The sequence below is a fragment of the Hemitrygon akajei genome, unplaced genomic scaffold, assembly GCF_048418815.1.
Source record: "Hemitrygon akajei unplaced genomic scaffold, sHemAka1.3 Scf000185, whole genome shotgun sequence".
NCBI lineage: Eukaryota > Metazoa > Chordata > Chondrichthyes > Myliobatiformes > Dasyatidae > Hemitrygon > Hemitrygon akajei.
The window spans coordinates 551,382-570,387 of record NW_027332071.1 but is presented as its reverse complement, the minus strand read 5'-3'; the positions used below and the strand labels follow the sequence as shown (position 1 = coordinate 570,387).

At 42.1% G+C, this 19,006-nt stretch overlaps 1 long non-coding RNA gene across 1 annotated transcript; it reads right to left on the bottom strand.

The window, feature by feature from the left end:
- Positions 1-13,149: 13,149 nt before the first annotated feature.
- Positions 13,150-14,909, bottom strand: LOC140724299 (uncharacterized). The gene is made up of 2 exons (XR_012098086.1): positions 14,841-14,909; positions 13,150-13,421 (listed from the first exon to the last, which is right to left on the bottom strand). It is a non-coding gene; the product is annotated as an uncharacterized lncRNA (long non-coding RNA).
- Positions 14,910-19,006: the final 4,097 nt, after the last annotated feature.

The window sequence follows — 19,006 nt, the reverse complement described above, 5'->3', positions numbered from 1 at the left end:
GCACCAACGGTCCAAGAGCACACCCTTCTCATGGGCTAGCTCGGTATTCGTTTGATTCCACCCTTTCCTTAAATTTCTGAACCTTTGTCTTAGCTTCAGGTACTAACTCGTAACCCCGGAGAATGGCCTCCTTTACTTGGTCATAATTCCCTTCCCCTTCCGGGGGCAACGCTGCATATGCCCGCTGTGCTTTCCCTCGTAACACACTTTGTAACAACGCCACCCACTGCTCTGTGGGCCACTTCTGATTCACTGCCACCTTTTCAAAAAGCAAGAAATAACTATCAACATCCGTCTCCTCGAACGGGGGGACCAACCTCAACGCCAGACTAACATCAAAGCCCTCCTCTCTCTCTACCCCTTGAGCTCTTCGTTCTTGCCTTCGCCTGTCCAGCTCCAACTCATGGCTCCTTTGTTTCTCTTTCTCAGCCCGTTCCTTTTCCTTCTCTTTCTCAGCTGCTTCCAGCTGCTTTAGCTGGAGCTCATGAGCCTGTATCACCTCTAATTCCTTTAGTTTTAACGCCTGCTCCCTTTCTCTCTCAGCTGCTTCCAGCTGCTTTACTTTAAATTCATGTTCCAACCTTACTTTCTCCAACTCTAACTGATCTGTCCCACCCGCTAATCTCTTTTCGGGGATATTTTCCAAATCCTCAGCTGCAAACACCTTCTTCCCAACGTAATGCTGTTGTATGACCCTTCGCACTTCCTGCTTTTTCATTGATGACCTCACCTCTGTGAGGTCTAACTCCTTTGCCAGATTTACCAAGTCTAATTTGGTAGCCGCCCCTAGCGCCTCTCAGGCGGGTTTCTCATAAATTCATCCACATCCATCTTTGCTGGTTACCTGTCTGGCTACCTGCGTAACCAGATTTAAGTTTGGACTTACAGCCCGATTCACTGACCCTCCCCTTTGGTTTCAAATCCCGAGACGAGGCCCCACTTGTTACGTTCCCAGTAACCGTGTGACTTACCAGCAAAGATAGAGAGGTCCGCTGAAGCCTGGTGCTACTATTTTCAAACGTTTTTTATTTATAAAGGGGCACAAACGTATGGTTAATACAAAACATTCAGATCATATACGTCGTCAAAACTCAATCTAAAGCACATGTATAGTAATAATCAATCAGAAATAAGCTCTATCGTTGTCTAGGGGATAATACTGAGTCCAATGGAATATAAGAGTCACTCAAAGTCTGCAGGCTTTCCCGTTTTGGGAACCGCTGGCATTTCACGTGTTGGAGAGAGAGAGTGGTGAGAAAGAAGGAACACTTGCCCGTCGTCTTTGCGAAGCAAATCCCTGTTGTTAGTTAAAACGGTTTTCCTTTGGTTTCAGCCACAGACTCCCGATCCGGAATCTAACGCACTTGGCTTCCTTCCAAATGGCATCCCGCTCCGACGGGAAGCGCTATCGTGTCTTCTTCGTGTGTCTCCTTGGTGCGTCTGAGGCCCCGCCTCGGCAGCCCACCTTTTATCTGGACTGGCAGGGTTGTAGATGTCAATCAGGGTGGGGGTGAGGCAATCTTTCCCCCATCACCCAGCCCACGTTGCCCTGAGGGTTTGCACGTAGTCCAGTACCTTATTCCACAAAGGTGTCTCCCAAGACAATGGCTATGTCCGTGACTTTTGTCTGGCTGAGAGGCCAGCCCACATTCCAAACCGTAAGGCTTTTCTCTCTCTCTCTCTTGCGATTCTCACAAAGGAGGGGGCTGGGGTCATAACAGTATCATCAAATACACCCATATTCCCAGCGTGTGAAGAACCCAGCCACCCAACACAAAAAACACTCTTCTTGTGATGTTACCAACCGTCCTCTAGCACACCTTTAACAGGATGATCATTTCCTTGCCCCCGCAAATTAATCCATTATGTTGACATCAACTTCAACCTCTGTTACTTTGAGGGCAATTGTCCCATTGCAATCAGTAAATTCAAAACAGAAGACAAAATTACTGCACTAGAACACAATCTTAAAGTCTGTAATTGTATCACATCAAAACATTATTAATTTGAAGATGAAGCTGATCCATTAGCCACACAGACATAATCAAGAACAGATCAAATTAAACAAATATAATTGGTCAACAAAGATTTTCATGTTGCACCCAAGAATACCCACATAGATGTCTCAGGAGATTTAAAGCTCCTTTACATTTATCAATTATTTTACTGATAGGTGCTTCGATGTCAGCTTATTATCCATCCACATACTGAGGAATCTTACCACTGACACTTCCTCAAGGTATTAATCATATAATTTAACATCAAGTGCAAGTCTATTAATCCTGTTTGTAAACCACGTAATGTGTTTTACCGACTGAAAGCTTAAAATCCTCATCAATCTGCCCACTGTTTGACCTATTAATTGTAAATTGTAATTAATATCTCTAATCCATAAAGCTACATCATCTGTATATTGTGATTTACCCAGGGGATCCCATTTTCCCATCTCAGAGAAAATATCATTAATCTTAATATTAAATAATGAAGGGCTACAAATACTGCCTTGTGGGACCCCATTCTTTATCTCATAGAAACACAAACATAACATGCCGACCGGTACTTGGACAGTCCATCCAAAAAAAACTCAGTAAAATTATACAATGTCCCCCTCACTCCTAATTTAATCAAAAGTCCTTTCTTCCATATCATTTCCCTTTTCAGTATCAGGAAGTACTGCTATTACAACATCTTTATTTAATTGTGCTTTTCGAATATCATCTTCCAAACCTAAAACTGAATCTAATGTCATTTCACCCTTCCAAAATCCACTCTAATAAAACACCTTATCACCACTTTTTTCCAAAATATAACTCAAGCGCTTGATTACCATACATTCCATAAGTTTACATAAATGAGACATTCACGATATAGGCCCTTAACTAGAAGGATCAAATGGGGATTTAATATTTTCACAAAAGAGAATTATATACAATTACAATTTCAAATATCACTCTTTCCTGGGGACACCTGATCTGCGTTATTAATAGACTTTTTAAATTCATACAAAGAAATCTCTCCATCAGTGATACTATCATTGCTACAGCTGACTTCCAGCACATCAGGGTATTCACTGAAAAACATATCCCTACATTGTTAAAATTCTTCAATTAAATTATCCTGATTATGAATCTCAGCAAATGACCCAGCCAGTAACACAATCTTCCCTGTTTCAGTAACAATCATTTTGCCCTCATTAATCATCACTGGAATATTATGATCCCCACAAATCCCCCCATTTTCTAAATCATATCCCAAACAATTCCAAGTTTAATATCCCTTCCAATATTATCTCCATATAACCTCCAGTAAATCACCTACTTCCTCACCACGGCCTTTGCCCTTTTATTGTTAATAATGTAACTCAGAAACTGATGCACCATCACATAAAAGCTCACATTTCTCCCAATTTGCTTCCTGTCCCGTTATAAATCCAAATCCAAACTCATTAAGACAGGAAGGATGACTGACGTTCACATAAACTAATTACCCTCTGAGTTCCGATTTGAACGACAGGCACTGCAGCCAATGACAGCAGGGGTCAGTGTTAGGTCTGAGCTACGATAGGCTGGAGAAAATCGGCCGGTGATCAGCCCCTCCTCTTCCGCTCCATCGCCATCGCGGAGATCAGCGGTTCGCTTCTGTCCGTGTCGCCGGCCTCGGCGCCCACGAGGATGGGTGTGATTCCCCTTCGCGCCTCGGTGGGTCTGTTTCGGTGACGTCTGTGGTGGCTGACGAAACATGCTTTGACAGGGAGCGATCGAGGTCAAATGACTACAACTCCCAGAAGGCCCCTCTGACGACATTGTGGTGTTGTTTAGGGGTAAGGTATAAAAGCAAAATGGAGGAAAATGTAATGCATTACGTTTTCTGTACTGTGTCGTGCCTTCAATAAAAAATTAAATTAAAAGAGAGATTCCAGCGAGAAATAGATAAAACATAGAACAATACAGCACAGTACAGGCCCTTCGGCCCACAATTTTGTGCCTACCCTTAAACTTTGCCTTCCTAAGCTTAAATTCCTCCATATGCCTCTCTAGTAGTCTCTTAAACTTCACTAGTGTATCCACCTCCACCACTGACTCAGGCAGTGCATTGCACGCACCAACCGCTCTCTGAGTATAAAATCTTCCTCTAATATCCCCCTTGAACTTCCCTCCCCTTACCTTAAAGCCATGTCCTCTTGTATTGAGCAGTGGTGCCCTGGGGAAGAGGCGCTGGATGTCCACACTATCTGTTACCCTTAATATCAACTATACCTCTATCATTTCTTCTCTCATCTGCATTCTCTCCAAAGAGTAAAGCCCTAGCTCCCTTAATCTCTGATCATAATCCATACTCTCTAAACCAGGCAGCATTCTGGTAAATCTCCTCTGTACCCTTTCCAATGCTTCCACATCCTTCTTATAGTGAGGTGACCAGAACTGGACAGAGTCCTCCAACTGTGGCCCAACCAGAGTTTTATAGAGCTGCATCATTACATCACGACTCTTAAACTCCATCCCTCGACTTATGAAAGCTAACACCCCATAAGCTTTCTTAAATACTCTGTCTACCTGTGAGGCAACCTTCAGGGATCTATGGATATGTAGCCCCAGATCCCTCTGCTTCTCCACACTTCCAAGTATCCTGCCATTTACTTTGTACTCTGCCTTGGAGTTTGTCCTTCCACCGTGTACCACCTCACACTTCTGCAGGTTGAACTCTAACTTCCACTTCTCAGCCCACTCCTGCATCCTATCAAAGTCTCTCTGCAATCTTTGACAATCCTCTGAACTATCCACAACACCACCAATCTTTGTGTCTTCTCCAAACTTGCCAACCCATCCTTCTACCCCCACATCCAGGTCGTTAATAAAAATCACAAAAAGTAGGCGTCCCAGAACTGATCCTTGTGGGACACCACTAGTCACAACTCTCCAATCTGAATGTACTCCCTCCACCACAACTCTCTGCTTTCTGCAGGCAAACCAATACTGAATCCACCTGGTCAAACATCCCTGGATCCCATGTCTTCTGACTTTTTGAATAAGCCTACTGTGTGGAACCTTATCAAATGCATTACTAAAATCCATGTAGATCACATCCACTGCACAATCCTCATCTATATAACCATATAACAATCATGCCTGGTCACCTCCTAAAAGAACTCCATCAGGCTTGTTAGACACGATCTGCCCTTCAGAAAGCCATGCTGACTGTCACTGATCAGACCATGATTCTCTAAATGTCAATAGATCCTATTTTTGTGAATCTTTCCCAACAGCTTTCCCACCACAGATGGGAATGGTCTATAATTATCCGGACTATCCCTACTACCCTTTTTGAACAAGGGGACAACTGGGAAGTGGCAGATGGAGTTCAACACCGATGAAGAGATTCATTTCTACAGGTCAAATTTGAACACAGAATATAATATTAATGGTAAGACTCTTGGCAGTGTGGAGGGTCAGAGAGATCTTGGGGTCCATGTCCATATGACACTCAAAGCTGCTGTGGAGGTTGGCAGTGTTGTTGGGAAGACGTCTGGTGTGATGGCCTTCATCAACCGTGGGATTGAGTTCAAGAGCTGTGAGGTGATGTTGAAGCTATATTTCTCCTAACCTGTACATAAGTAATTGTACCCCAACACAGCAGGGCTGTGGGCTTAGTTGGACACCACTTGGGAGTCCTGTGTTCAGTTCTGGTGGCCTCACTACAGGAAAGATGTGGATACTATAGAGAGTGTGAGTAGATTTACAGGGATGTTGCTCTTATGAGAATAGATTGAACTTGGCCTTTCCTTCTTGGAGCGACGGAGGATGAGAGGTGACCTGATAGAGGTGTGTAAGATGATGAGAGGCTTTGACCATGTGGATAGCCAGAGGCATTTTCCCAGACTTGAAGTGACTAACATGAGGGGACGTAGTTTTAAGCTGCTTGGAAGTCGGTACTGAGGGAATGTCAGGGGTGAGTTTCTTACACAGAGTGGTGGGTGCATGGAATGCACTGCCGGCAGCGATGGTGGAGGTGGATACAATAGGATATTTTAAGAGACTCTTAGATAGGTACATGGAGCTTAGAAACATAGAGGGATATACGATCAGGAAATCCTAGGCAGTCTCTAGAGTAGGTTACATGGTCGGTACAACATTGTGGGCTGAAGAGCCTGTAATGTGCTGTAGATTTCTGTGTTCTGTGTCAAAGACAGGCAGAGGGATTAGTTTAAATGGACAAGAGGACAGCATGGAAAGGTTGGGCCGAAGGGCCTGTGTTAGTGCCGTAAGGGAGGGGTTCTGTCCCAACCATCGTCTCTATTCCCCTCAACAGATGCTGCCTGACTTGACAACGTTCTTGAAAAGTTACATTCAGTTCCGCTTAGCATTCTGTACAAAGAATGTTTTGTGCTGGAAGACAGCAGAGGAGATTCATCATGATTGAGGGGGTTTCTGTTCATAAGTCCATAAGGCATAGGAACAGAATTAGGCCATTCAGCCCATTGAGTCAGCCACCTTTCCATCATGGCTGATCCCAGATCACACTCAATTCCAGATATCTGACCTCCCACCATATCCTTTGATGCCCTGACTGATCAGGAAACGATCAACTTCCACCTTGAATATACCCACACACTCGGCCTCCACCGCAGTCTGTGGCAGAGCATTCCACAGATCCAATACACCTTGGCTAATAAAAAAAAAATAAGCTGCTTACCTCTGTTTGAAAAGGTGGCCCCTCGACTTTGTGGCTGTGCCCCACCACAGGAAATACCTTCTCCACATCCACCTTATCCAGTCCTTTCAACATTCGGTAGGTTTCAATGAGATGCCCCGCATTTTTCTGAGTTCCAGTGAATACAGGGTCAAAGCTGCCAAGTGCTCCTCATATTTTAACCCTTTCATTCCCAAAATCATCTTTCTGAACCTCCTCTGGACTCTTTCCAATGACAACACATCCTGTCTGAGATGTGGGGCCCAACACTGTTGACAATACTCCAAGTGCGGCCTGACTCGTGGCTTATAAAGCCTCAGCATTATCTCTTTGCTGTTATATTCATGGGGCGAGATTGGACTGTGTTGATCTACAGGGGCATCTTGGAATTTGAGTTCATAACTCCCAGGTAGTGGTTCCATTGTCAGGCAGTGTTTTTACTATTCAAAAGGCAGATGGTATTTATGGAAGGAAAGAATTTTTATGATATTGTGGAAATGAGGATGGAGGGGCTATTATCTAACTTTGAGTTGTTTTAATTGAACGTTTTGTGTCAGGTATGGGTGGGGAAGTTATATTCAGGTTGTTATGAGATAGAGACTGGGATCCCACAGGGAGTATTTATTATTTTATATTATAATTAATAATATTATAATTAATAATATTTTTCTCTGAGATAGGGTTTGGATTGTGTAAATCACTGTATGCAGATGATGGAGGTTTATGGATTAGAGATTAGAAATTTCACTTTTACTGTATGTGTTTAAATAGTATGTGTTTAAAAGTTACATAATGACAAAATGTACACGAAAGTCATATGAAGCAAGGTTAGTAGAGCTGGGACGTTTCTCTTTGGAGCGTAGAAGAATGAGAGGGGACTTGATAGAGGTCTACAAGATTATGAGAGGCATAGATAGGGTGGATAGTCAGTACCTGTTTCCCAGGGCACCAATAGCAAACACCAGAGGGCATAGGTACAAAATTAAGGGATGGAAGTTTATGGGAGGCATCAGGGGTAAGTTTTTTACACAGAGGGTTGTGAGTGCCTGGAATGACTTGCCAGGGATGGTGGTGGAGGCTAAAACTTAGGGGTATTTAAGAACCTCTTGGACAGGCACATGGATGAAAGAAAATTAGAGGGTTATGGGGTAGTGTGGGTTTAGTACTTTTTTAAAGGATTATATGGGTCGGCACAACATGGAGGGCTGAAGGGCCTGTTCTGTGCTGTTCTGTTCTATGGTTCTATGGTCCTATGACACAGAATGAAGTTTTCTAATTAGATACAAGGCATAATTCAGCATAGTGTTGGCAATTCTAAGTCGTGTCAATATCATTCCTTCCCTTCCTGTTTTAAGCCCTTCTTCCTTAAACCCAACTTGTTTATGTATTCTGTAAAGGTGTCAGTCCTGATGTCAATTTTCCTACAGATCTTGCCATAAGTCCTGAATTCTTAACCCTACCGTCCCCTTAGCTTCTGATATGCGAAGTGGAATGTCTATATCCACAGTTGAACTTCTAACAGGTTTTGTTGCTAAGCAGTCAACCCCATCATTTCCCTCAACAGTGCGATGTGCAGGGCCCATAAGGTGCAGACATATGAACCGAACTCTGTAAATGAAATAATGTTTGATGAGTTTCCAACAGTCAATCTGACCTACTGCTAGACTGTCCTGTTTTAAGGCTCATCAAAACCGAAAGAGAATCTGAACAAATTACAAGTTTGCAAGGACCAATTTCCTCCACACACTGTAACCCTAAAATCAAAGCAAAGAATTCTGCTCCATAGACCCACCAATGGCTGGTAAGTGATTTCTTTATCATTACCTGCAACTCAGGCACATACAAAAAATGAAAACAGACACACCAACATTCCCAGTTAAATTATGTTTTAATCCATCTGTAAAAATGCTGACCGCATGATAATAACTTTCATTAATATACTCGTGAACCAACAGACTCTCAGGCAGAACAGAATCCAGTTGTGTCACCTAAAATTAACTACAGTCATTGGAAAAAACATCAAAGTGGGGTTACCGAGAAAGCTACAGTGGAACATATTGTATCATCCAATACACCCATATTCCCAGCGTTATAAGAACCCAGCCACCCAGAACTGAAAGCATTCTTCTTGTGATGTTCCCAACCACCCTTTAGCACAGGATGTTCAATCCAATTTGTTAACATCAACTTCCACCTCTGTCCCTGTAAGGGTAATTGTCCCATTTCAACCAGTAAAGCCGAAACAGGGGACGACCTGACTTAACCACAACACAATCTTAAAGCACGAAATGTATCACACCCAACATCATAAAGATGAAGAGGAAGGTGATCTATAAACCACAAACATAATCAAGAACAGATCGTTTAAACAAACGAGATTGGTCAACAAATATTTTCATGTAACACCCCAGAATACTCACAGAGATAATGAAGAGTATTTAAAGTTTCTTTACATTTATCAATTATTTTCTGATCCAGTGCTACCATGTCAGCTGGAATGCCTCAAAATCTTACCACTGACACCTTTTACAGAGTTTGACCATATCATTTCCAATCAAGTACAGGTCTGCTAATCCTGTTTGTAAAGCACATAATTTGTGTTTTTGCTACTGAAAACTTAAATCCCATCTATTTGCCGACTGTTCGACCTTACTAATTGTTAACACATCCTATATACAATAAAAGTGAAATTTCTACCTCTAATCCATAAACCATCATTTGCATATAGGGATTTACAGAATGAAAAACCTATCTGAGAGAAACATATTATTAATTATAATATAACAAATACTGTCTACGGGATCCCAGTCTCAATCTCATAACAACCTGAATATAACTTTCCCACCCATACCTGACACAAAACGTTCAATTAAAACAACTCAAAGTTAGATAATAGCTCCTCCATCCTCATTTCCACAATTTCATAAAATTTCTTTCCTTCCATAAATACCATCTGCCTTTTGAATAGTAAAAGTACTGCTGTTACAACATCTATATTTAACTGGCTTTACTAATACCATCTTCCAAATATAAAAATGAATTCAATGTCATACTTGCCCATCCAGACCTTTACAAGACGTACAAATAGAAACAATCAGAAAATATTGTACAACAGCCCTCTCAATTGCATTTCCAAACATTAATCAAAAGTCCATCCTTCAATAAATATTATTTGCCTTTTCAATATCAAAAATATTACTATTACATCTTTATTTAACTGTACTTTCCTAATATGATCTTCCAAACCCAAACTGATTCCAATGTTATTTAAGGCAGAGATTGCTAGGTATCTGAGTAGCCAGGGTATCAAAGGTCATGGTGAGAAGGCGGGGGAGTGGGACTAAATGGGAGAACGGATCAGCTCATGATAAAATGGCAGAGCAGACTCGATGGGCCGAATGGCCGACTTCTGCTCCTTTGTCTTATGGTCTTATTCTACCGTTCCAAATTCCCCTCTGATAAAACATGAAATTACCTCTTTTATCGAAAATATAATTCAAACACTCGATTACCATACATTCCACAAGTTAACATAAATGAGACTTTAATGATATTGGCCTACAAGAAGGATCAGACGGGGAGATCCAGGTTTTAGAATGGGAACTACTACAACCATCTTCCATGAGAAAAGTAGATGGCCAAACCTCCGAATACGATTCATAAAGTTAATATTTTCACAAAAGAAAATTACACACATACCTGTTGAATCAAGATTTTCTACAAGTTTATGATACATTTTATTTCCATTCACAACACTATACTCTGCCCCTTTCCTTATAAAACTGACAACACCACCCCTCTACCAACTAACCTGTCAAGCCAAACGACAATATAATCCTGCACAGGAATAAAACTTAAAATGTGCAGGTTTCCAGAACAGATATAACATCGGAAGAATCTAACAAATCAGAAATAAACTGCTATAAGTGTTGACCATGTAAAATCAGGCTTCTTGCATTTCATTTCAATATTTCAATCCCATTACATATCTTCACAAGTAGACTGGGATGCAGAAACCCCCACAAATCAGAGCTTCATTTACAGCTTCCCACAAAACACCAGTTACACCAAGATACCAGTCTGCAGCTTTCACAATAATTTTAATTTCCTCAGCAGGATGAGATGTCTGAGCAGTACAATTCACCACATCGGATATAAACATCACAAACTTCATTTTATCTAGCAGTGAGGTATCTTTTGAGACAGAACTGTGATGCCGACATATATCCACTGACGTCACAGTCTGTTCTATGAGTGGGATCACTTTATCCAGGTTACCTGCTCTGCTTGCTGTACTTGTCCTTGAACTGGCCCTTCTGCTCACTGTGTTGTTCTGAACCAATTGAACTGGTCACTTCATGCCTTACTAAACCAATCCCTTCTTCCTACACAAGGAACACATCCCTCCATTCTCCTCACATTCACGTGCTATCTAATGGCCTCTATCACATCTGCCTCCACCAAAACCCGACATTCACTCCAGACACCCACCACTATGGGAATGAAAAACAAAACTTGAAACGCAAATCTCCTTTAAACATCCTGAGACAGGTTTTTAACATCATTGTCTTTTCTAATTGTTTTGTTTTTCAACAGCAGCTATGCAGAGAAAAGATACAAAATGCACTAAATTACAAAATACTTCAATAGTGCAAAAAGGACCAATGAGGATGTGTTCCCCCTTTCTCCTGAAGTGCATACCCACTGGCATTGGACATTTCCTCCTCAAAGAAAAAATCCCGGCTGTCCACTCTGTCTGTGCCTCTCACATTCCTGTAAACGTCTGTCAGACCTCCCTCAGCCTCTGCCACTCCGGAGAAAATTCCCCGAGATTGTCCGATTACACTTTATCCAGGCTGCATCCTGTTAAGCCTCTTTCACTCACCATCCAAAACCTCCGCATTATTCCTGTATTCGAATGCAATTCTCCAGATGTGGTTAAACCAGAGATTTATACAACTGCAACATAACTGCCTGACAATGGAACCACTATCTGGGAGATATGAACTCGGATTCCAAGATCCCCCTGTAGATCAACACAGTCCAATCTCGCCCCATGAATACAACAGCAAAGAGATAATGCTGAGGCTTTATAAGACACGAGTCAGGCTACACTTGGAGTATTGTCAACAGTGTTGGGCCCCACATCTCAGACAGGATGTGTTGTCATTGGAAAGAGTCCAGAGGAGGTTCAGAAAGATGATATTGGGAATGAAGGGGTTAAAATATGAGCAGCACTTGGCAGCTTTGACCCTGTGCTCACTGGAACTCAAAAAAATGCGGGGGCATCTCATTGAAACCTACCGAATGTTGAAAGGACTGGATAAGGTGGATGTGGAGAAGGTATTTCCTGTGGTGGGGCACAGCCACAAAGTCGAGGGGCCACCTTTTCAAACAGAGGTAAGCAGCTTATTTTTTTTATTAGCCAAGGTGTATTGGATCTGTGGAATGCTCTGCCACAGACTGCGGTGGAGGCTGAGTGTGTGGGTATATTCAAGGTGGAAGTTGATTGTTTCCTGATCAGTCAGGGCATCAAAGGATATGGCAGGAGGTCAGATATCTGGAATTGAATGAGATCTGGGATCAGCCATGATGGAAAGGTGGCTGACTCAATGGGCTGAATGGCCTAATTATGTTCCTATGTCTTATGGACTTATGAACACAAGCCCCCTCAATCATGATGAATCTCCTCTGCACTCTTCCAGCACAAAACATCCTTTGTACAGAATGCTAAGCGGAACTGAATGCAACTTTTCAAGAACGTTGTCAAGTCAGGCAGCATCTGTTGAGGGGAATAGAGTCGATGTTTGGGACAGAACCCCTCCCTTACGGCACTAACACAGGCCCTTCGGCCCAACCTTTCCATGCTGTCCTCCTGTCCATTTAAACTAATCTCTCTGCCTGTCTTTGACACAGAACACAGAAATCTACAGCACATTACAGGCTCTTCAGCCCACAATGTTGTACCGACCATGTAACCTACTCTAGAGACTGCCTAGGATTCCCTGATCATATATCCTTCTATGTTTCTAAGCTCCATGTACCTATCTAAGAGTCTCTTAAAATATCCTATTGTATCCACCTCCACCATCGCTGCAGGCAGTGCATTCCATGCCCCCACCACTCTCTGTGTAAGAAACTTACCCCTGACATTCCCTCAGTACCGACTTCCAAGCAGCTTAAAACTACGTCCCCTCGTGTTAGTCACTTCAAGCCTGGGAAAATGCCTCTGGTTATCCACATGGTCAAAGCCTCTCATCATCTTATTACAATTACTTATGTACAGGTTAGGAGAAATATAGCCTCAACATCACCTCACAGCTCTTGAACTCAATCCCACGGTTGATGAAGGCCATCACACCAGACCCCTTCCTAACAACACTGCCAACTTCCACAGCAGCTTTGAATGTCGTATGGACATGGACCCCAAGATCTCTCTGACCCTCCACACTGCCAAGAGTCTTACCATTAATATTTTATTCTGTGTTTAAACTTGACCTGCAGAAATGAACCTCTTCATCTGTGTTGAACTCCCTCTGCCACTTCCCAGTTCTGCATCCGAGGCGAGGAAATAGATTGCTGAGCCTCTGGCTAGGATCATTATGTCCTCATTGTCCACGGGAATGGTACCGGAGGATTGGAGGGAGGCGAATGTTGTCCCCTTGTTCAAAAAGGGTCGTAGGGATAGTCTGGATAATTATAGACCATTGATCCTTACATCTGTGGTGGGAAAGCTGTTGGAAAAGATTCACAAAGATAGGATTTATTGGCATTTAGAGAATCATGGTCTGATCAGTGACAGTCAGCATGGCTTTCTGAAGGGCAGATCGTGTCTAACAAGCCTGATGGAGTTCTTTTAGGAGGTGACCAGGTATATAGATAAGGGTAGTGCAGTGGATGTGATCTACATGGATTTAGTAATGCATTTGATAAGGTTCCACACGGTAGGCTTAATCAGAAAGTCAGAAGGCATGGGATCCGGGGATGTTTGACCAGGTGGATTCAGAATTGGCTTGCCTGCTGAAAGCAGAGAGTTGGGGTGGAGGGAGTACATTTGGATTGGAGGGTTGTGACTAGTGGTGTCCCACAAGGATCAGTTCTGGGACCCCTACTTTTCGAGATTTTTATTAACGACCTGGATGTGGGGGTAGAAGGATGGGTTGGCAAGTTTTCAGAAGACACAAAGGTTGGTGGTGTTGTGGATAGTGCAGAGGATTTTCAAAGATTGCAGAGAGACATTGATAGGATGCAGGAGTGGACTGAGAAGTGGCAGATAGAGTTCAACTTGGAGAAGTGTGAGGTGGTACACTTTGGAAGGACAAACTCCAAGGCAGAGTACAAAGTAAATGGCAGGATACTTCGAAGTGTGGAGGAGCAGAGTGATCTGGGGCTACATGTCCACAGATCCCTGAAAGTTGCCTCACAGGTAGACAGAGTATTTAAGAAAGCTTATGGGGTGTTAGCTTTCATAAGTCGAGGGATAGAGTTTAAGAGACGCGATCTAACGATGCAGCTCTATAAAACTCTGGTTGGGCCACATTTGGAGTACTCTGTCCAGTTCTGGTCACCTCACCATAAGAAGGATGTGGAAGCACTGGAAAGGGTACAGAGGAGATTTACCAGAATGCTGCCTGATTTAGAGAGCATGGATTATGATCAGAGATTAAGGGAGCTAGGGCTTTACTCTCTGGAGAGAAGGAGGATGAGAGGAGAAATGATAGAGGTATAGTTGATATTAAGGGGAACAGATAGAGTGGACAGCCAGCGACTCTTCCCCAGGGCACCACTGCTCAATACAAGAGGACATGGCTTTAAGGTAAGGGGAGGGAAGTTCAAGGGGGATATTAGAGAAATATTTTATACTCAGAAAGTGGTTGGTGTGTGAAATGCACTGCCCGAGTCAGTGATGGAGGAAAATACACTAGTGAAGTTTCAGAGACTACTGGACAGGTATATGGAGGAATTTAAGCTTAGGGAGGCAGAGTTTAAGGGTCAGCACAACATTGTGGGCCGAAGGGCCTGTACTGTGCTGTATTGTCCTATGTTCTATCAATTCCTCGCTGTAATCTCTTTTAATTTAATTTTTCATTGAAGGCACGACACAGTACAGAAAACGTAATGCATTACATTTTCCATTTTCTTTGATAACTTACCCCTGAACAACACCACAACGTCATCAGTGGGGCCTTCTGGGAGTTGTAGTCAATATTCCTCGCTCGCTCCCTGTCAAAGTATGTTTCGTCAGCCACCACAGACGTCACCGAAACAGACCCAGCGAGGCGCGAAGGGGAATCACACCCGTCCTTGTGGGCGCCGAGGCCGGCGACACCGACAGAAGCGAATCGCTGATCTCCGCCATGGCGATGGAGCGGAAGAGGAGGGGCTGAACATGGGCCGATTTCTTCCAGCCTATCGTAGCTCAAACTTAACACTGACCCCTGCTGTCACTAGCTGTGGTGCCTGTCACTCAAATGGGAACTCAGAGGGTGATTAGTTTATGTAAACGTCAGTCAGCCTTCCTGACCTTATGAGTTTGGATTTGGATTTATAACGGGACAGGAAGCAATTGGATTTGGATTTATAACGGGACAGGAAGCAAATTGGAAGAAATGTGAGTTTTTATGTGATAGTGCATCAGTCTCCGATTTACATTATTGACAATTAAAGGGCAAAGGCCGTTGTGAGGTGATTTACTGGAGGTTATATGGAGATAATATTGGAAGGGATATCAAACTTGGAATTGTTTGGGATATGATTAGAAAATGGGGGGATTTGTGGGTATCATAATATTCCAGTGATGATTAATGAGGGCAGAATGATTGTTACTGAAACAGGGGAGGTTGTGTTACTGGCTGGGTCATTTGTTGAGATTCATAATCAGGATAATTTAAGTGAAGAATTTAAACAATGTAGGGATCTGTTTTTCACTGCTGGAATGATGTGCTGGAAGTCAGCTGTAGCAATGATAGTATCACTGATGGAGAGATTTCTTTGTATGAATTTAAGACGTCTATTAATAATGCAGGTCAGGTGTTCCCAGGAAAGAGTGATATTTGAAATTGTAATTGTTTCTAATTCGCTTTTGTGAAAATATTAAATGTTTGAATTGTGCATCTACTTTCCTCATGGAAAATGGAAATAGTAGTGCCAATTCTAAAACCTGGCAGATCCCCATCTGATCCTTCTAGTTATGGGCCTATATCGTGAATGTCTCATTTATGTAAACTTATGGAATGTATGGTAATCAAGCGCTTGAGTTATATTTTGGAAAGAGTGGTGATAAAGTGTTTTATTAGAGTGGATTTTGGAAGGGTGAAATGACATTAGATTCAGTTTTAGACTTGGAAGATGATATTCGGAAAACACAATTAAATAAAGATGTTGTAATAGCAGTATTTCTTGATACTGAAAAGGGAAATGATATGGAAGAAAGGACTTTTGATTAAATTAGGAGTGAGGGGGACATTGTATAATTTTTTTGAGTTTTTTTTGGATGGACTGTCCAAGTACCGGTCGGCATGTTATGTTTGTGTTTCTATGAGATAGAGAATGGGATCCCACAGGGCAGTATTTGTAGCCCTTCATTATTTAATATTATGATTAATGATATTTTCTCTGAGATGGGAAAATGGGATACCCTGGGTAAATCACAATATACAGATGACGTAGCTTTATAGATTAGAGGTTTTAATTGCAATTTACAATTAATAGGTCAAACAGTGGGCTGATTGATGAGGATTTTAAGCTTTCAGTCGTTAAAACACATTATGTGGTTTACAAACAGCATTAATAGACTTGCAGTTGATTTTTAAATTATATGATTAATGTCTTGAGGAAGTGGCAGTGGCAAGATTTCTCAGAATGTGGATGGATAATAAGCTGACATGGAAGCAGCTATCAGTAAAATAATTGATAAATGTAAAGTAGCTTTAAATCTCCTCAGGCATCTATGTGGGTATACTTGGGTGCAACATGAAAATCTTTGTTGACCAATTATATTTGTTTAATTTGATCTGTTCTTGATTATGTCTGTGTGGCTAATGGATCAGCTTCATCTTCAAATTAAAAATGTTTGTATGTGATACAATTACAGACTTTAAGATTGTGTTCTGGTGCAGTAATGTCGTCTCCTGTTTTGGCTTTACTGATTGCAATGGGACAATTGCCCTCAAAGTAACAGAGGTTCAAGTTGATGTCAACATACTGGATTAATTTGCGGGGGCAAGGAAATGATCATCCTGTTAAAGGTGTGCTGGAGGACGGTTGGGGACATCACAAGAAGAGTGTTTTTTGTTTTGGGTGGCTGGGTTCTTACCACGCTGGGAATATGGGTGCATTTGATGATACAATAAGTCCCACTGTAGCTTTCTCCGTAACCCAACCTTGTTTTCTCCAATGACTTCAGTTGATTTTAGGTTACACGATCGGTTTCGGTTCTGCCTGAGAGTCTGTTGGTTCATCAGTATATTAATGAAAGTTGTTATCATACAGTAACCATTTTTACAGATGAATCAAAAGATAAGTTTACTGGGGATGTTGGTGTGGCTGTTTTTGTGTGCCTGAATTGCAGGTAATGGTAAAGAAATGACTTATAGCCATTTATCAGCATAGGAAACAGAATTCTTTCCCAACAGATAGATAGATAGATAGATACTTTATTCATCCCCATGGGGAAATTCAACTTTTTTCCAATGTCCCATACACTTGTTGTAGCAAAACTAATTACATACAATACTTAACTCAGTAAAAAAAAATGTGATATGCATCTAAATCACCATCTCAAAAAGCATTAATAATAGCTTTAAAAAGTTCTTAATTCCTGGCGGTAGAATTGTAAAGCCTAATGGCATTGGGGAGTATTGACCTCTTCATCCTGTCTGAGGAGCATTGCATCGATAGTAACCTGTCGCTGAAACTGCTTCTCTGTCTCAGTTTAGGCTTACAGTGGGTGGAGGAAATTGGTCCTTATAATTTGCTCAGAATACATTTCGGTTTTGATGAGTCTTAAACAGGTCATTCTGATAGTAGGTCAGATTGACTGTTGGAAACTTGTCAAACGGTATTTCATATATAAAGTTTGATTTATATGTCTGCACATTATGACATATAGGGTAGCAAAGGTGAGTGGGATGTTGGATTATTGGGATTCTGTTAAAATCCAACAAAAGGCAACGAGAAAAGCCATAAGAATGGTAAAGACGAAATATGAGGGCAAACTGGCCAATAATATAAATCAGGATACTAAACGTTTAGTTTTCAGTTACATGAAGAGTGAAAGGGAGATGAGAGTTGATACTGGACCACTGGAAAATGATGCTGGTGAAGTAGTAATGGGGGACAAAGAAATGGCAGATGAACTTAATGAACAATCTTCACAGTCTTTTCCGCTCAGCACCACCCACACTGGTCCCAATTAACCTGTCTCATTACGGGTGGACTTTAGGACCCGGGGGAGCTCAGGACCCGCCGCCCGCAGCTGCTGCTGAATCCCCGGTGTTTCTGTTCGTTTGACGGATGCGGTGAACGAGTTAAAATTAATCGATCGATAATTCTCATCTCGTGTTTATTTCACTCCATAGAACCATAGAACACTACAGCCCAGAAAACAGGCCATTTGGCGCTTCTAGTCTGTGCGGAAACTTTATTCCGCTCGTCCCATTGACCTGCACCCAGTCCGTAACCCTCCAGACCTCTCCCATCCAGGTATCTATCCAATTTATTCTTAAAACTTAAGAGTGAGCCTGCATTTACCACGTCAGATGGCAGCTCGTTCCACACTCCCACCACTCTCTGAGTGAAGAAGATCCTCCTCATGTTCCCCCTAAACCTTTCCGCTTTCACCCTAAAGCCATGTCCTCCCATTTTTATCTTTCCTAATCTATGTGGAAAGAACCTACTCACATTTACTGTCTATACCCCTCATAATTTTGTAAACCTCTATCAAATCCCCCCTTAGTCTTCTATGCTCCAAGGAATAAAGTCCTAACCTGTTCAATCTTTCCCTGTACCTCAACTCCTGAACACCTGGCAACATCCTAGTAAATCTTCTCTGCAGTCTTTCAATCTTACTGATATCCTTCCTATAGTTAGGTGACCAGAACTGCAGATAATACTCCAAATTTGTCTTCACCAATGCCTGATACAACCTCAGCATAACATCCCAACTCCTGTACTCAGTACTTTGATTTATGAATGCCAGGATGCCAAAGGCCTTCTTTACAACCCTGTCTACCTGTGACTCCCAGATCCCTTTGTTTCTCCGCACTCCTCAGTGCCCTACCATTTACTGTGTATGTCCTACCTTGGTTTGTCCTTCCAA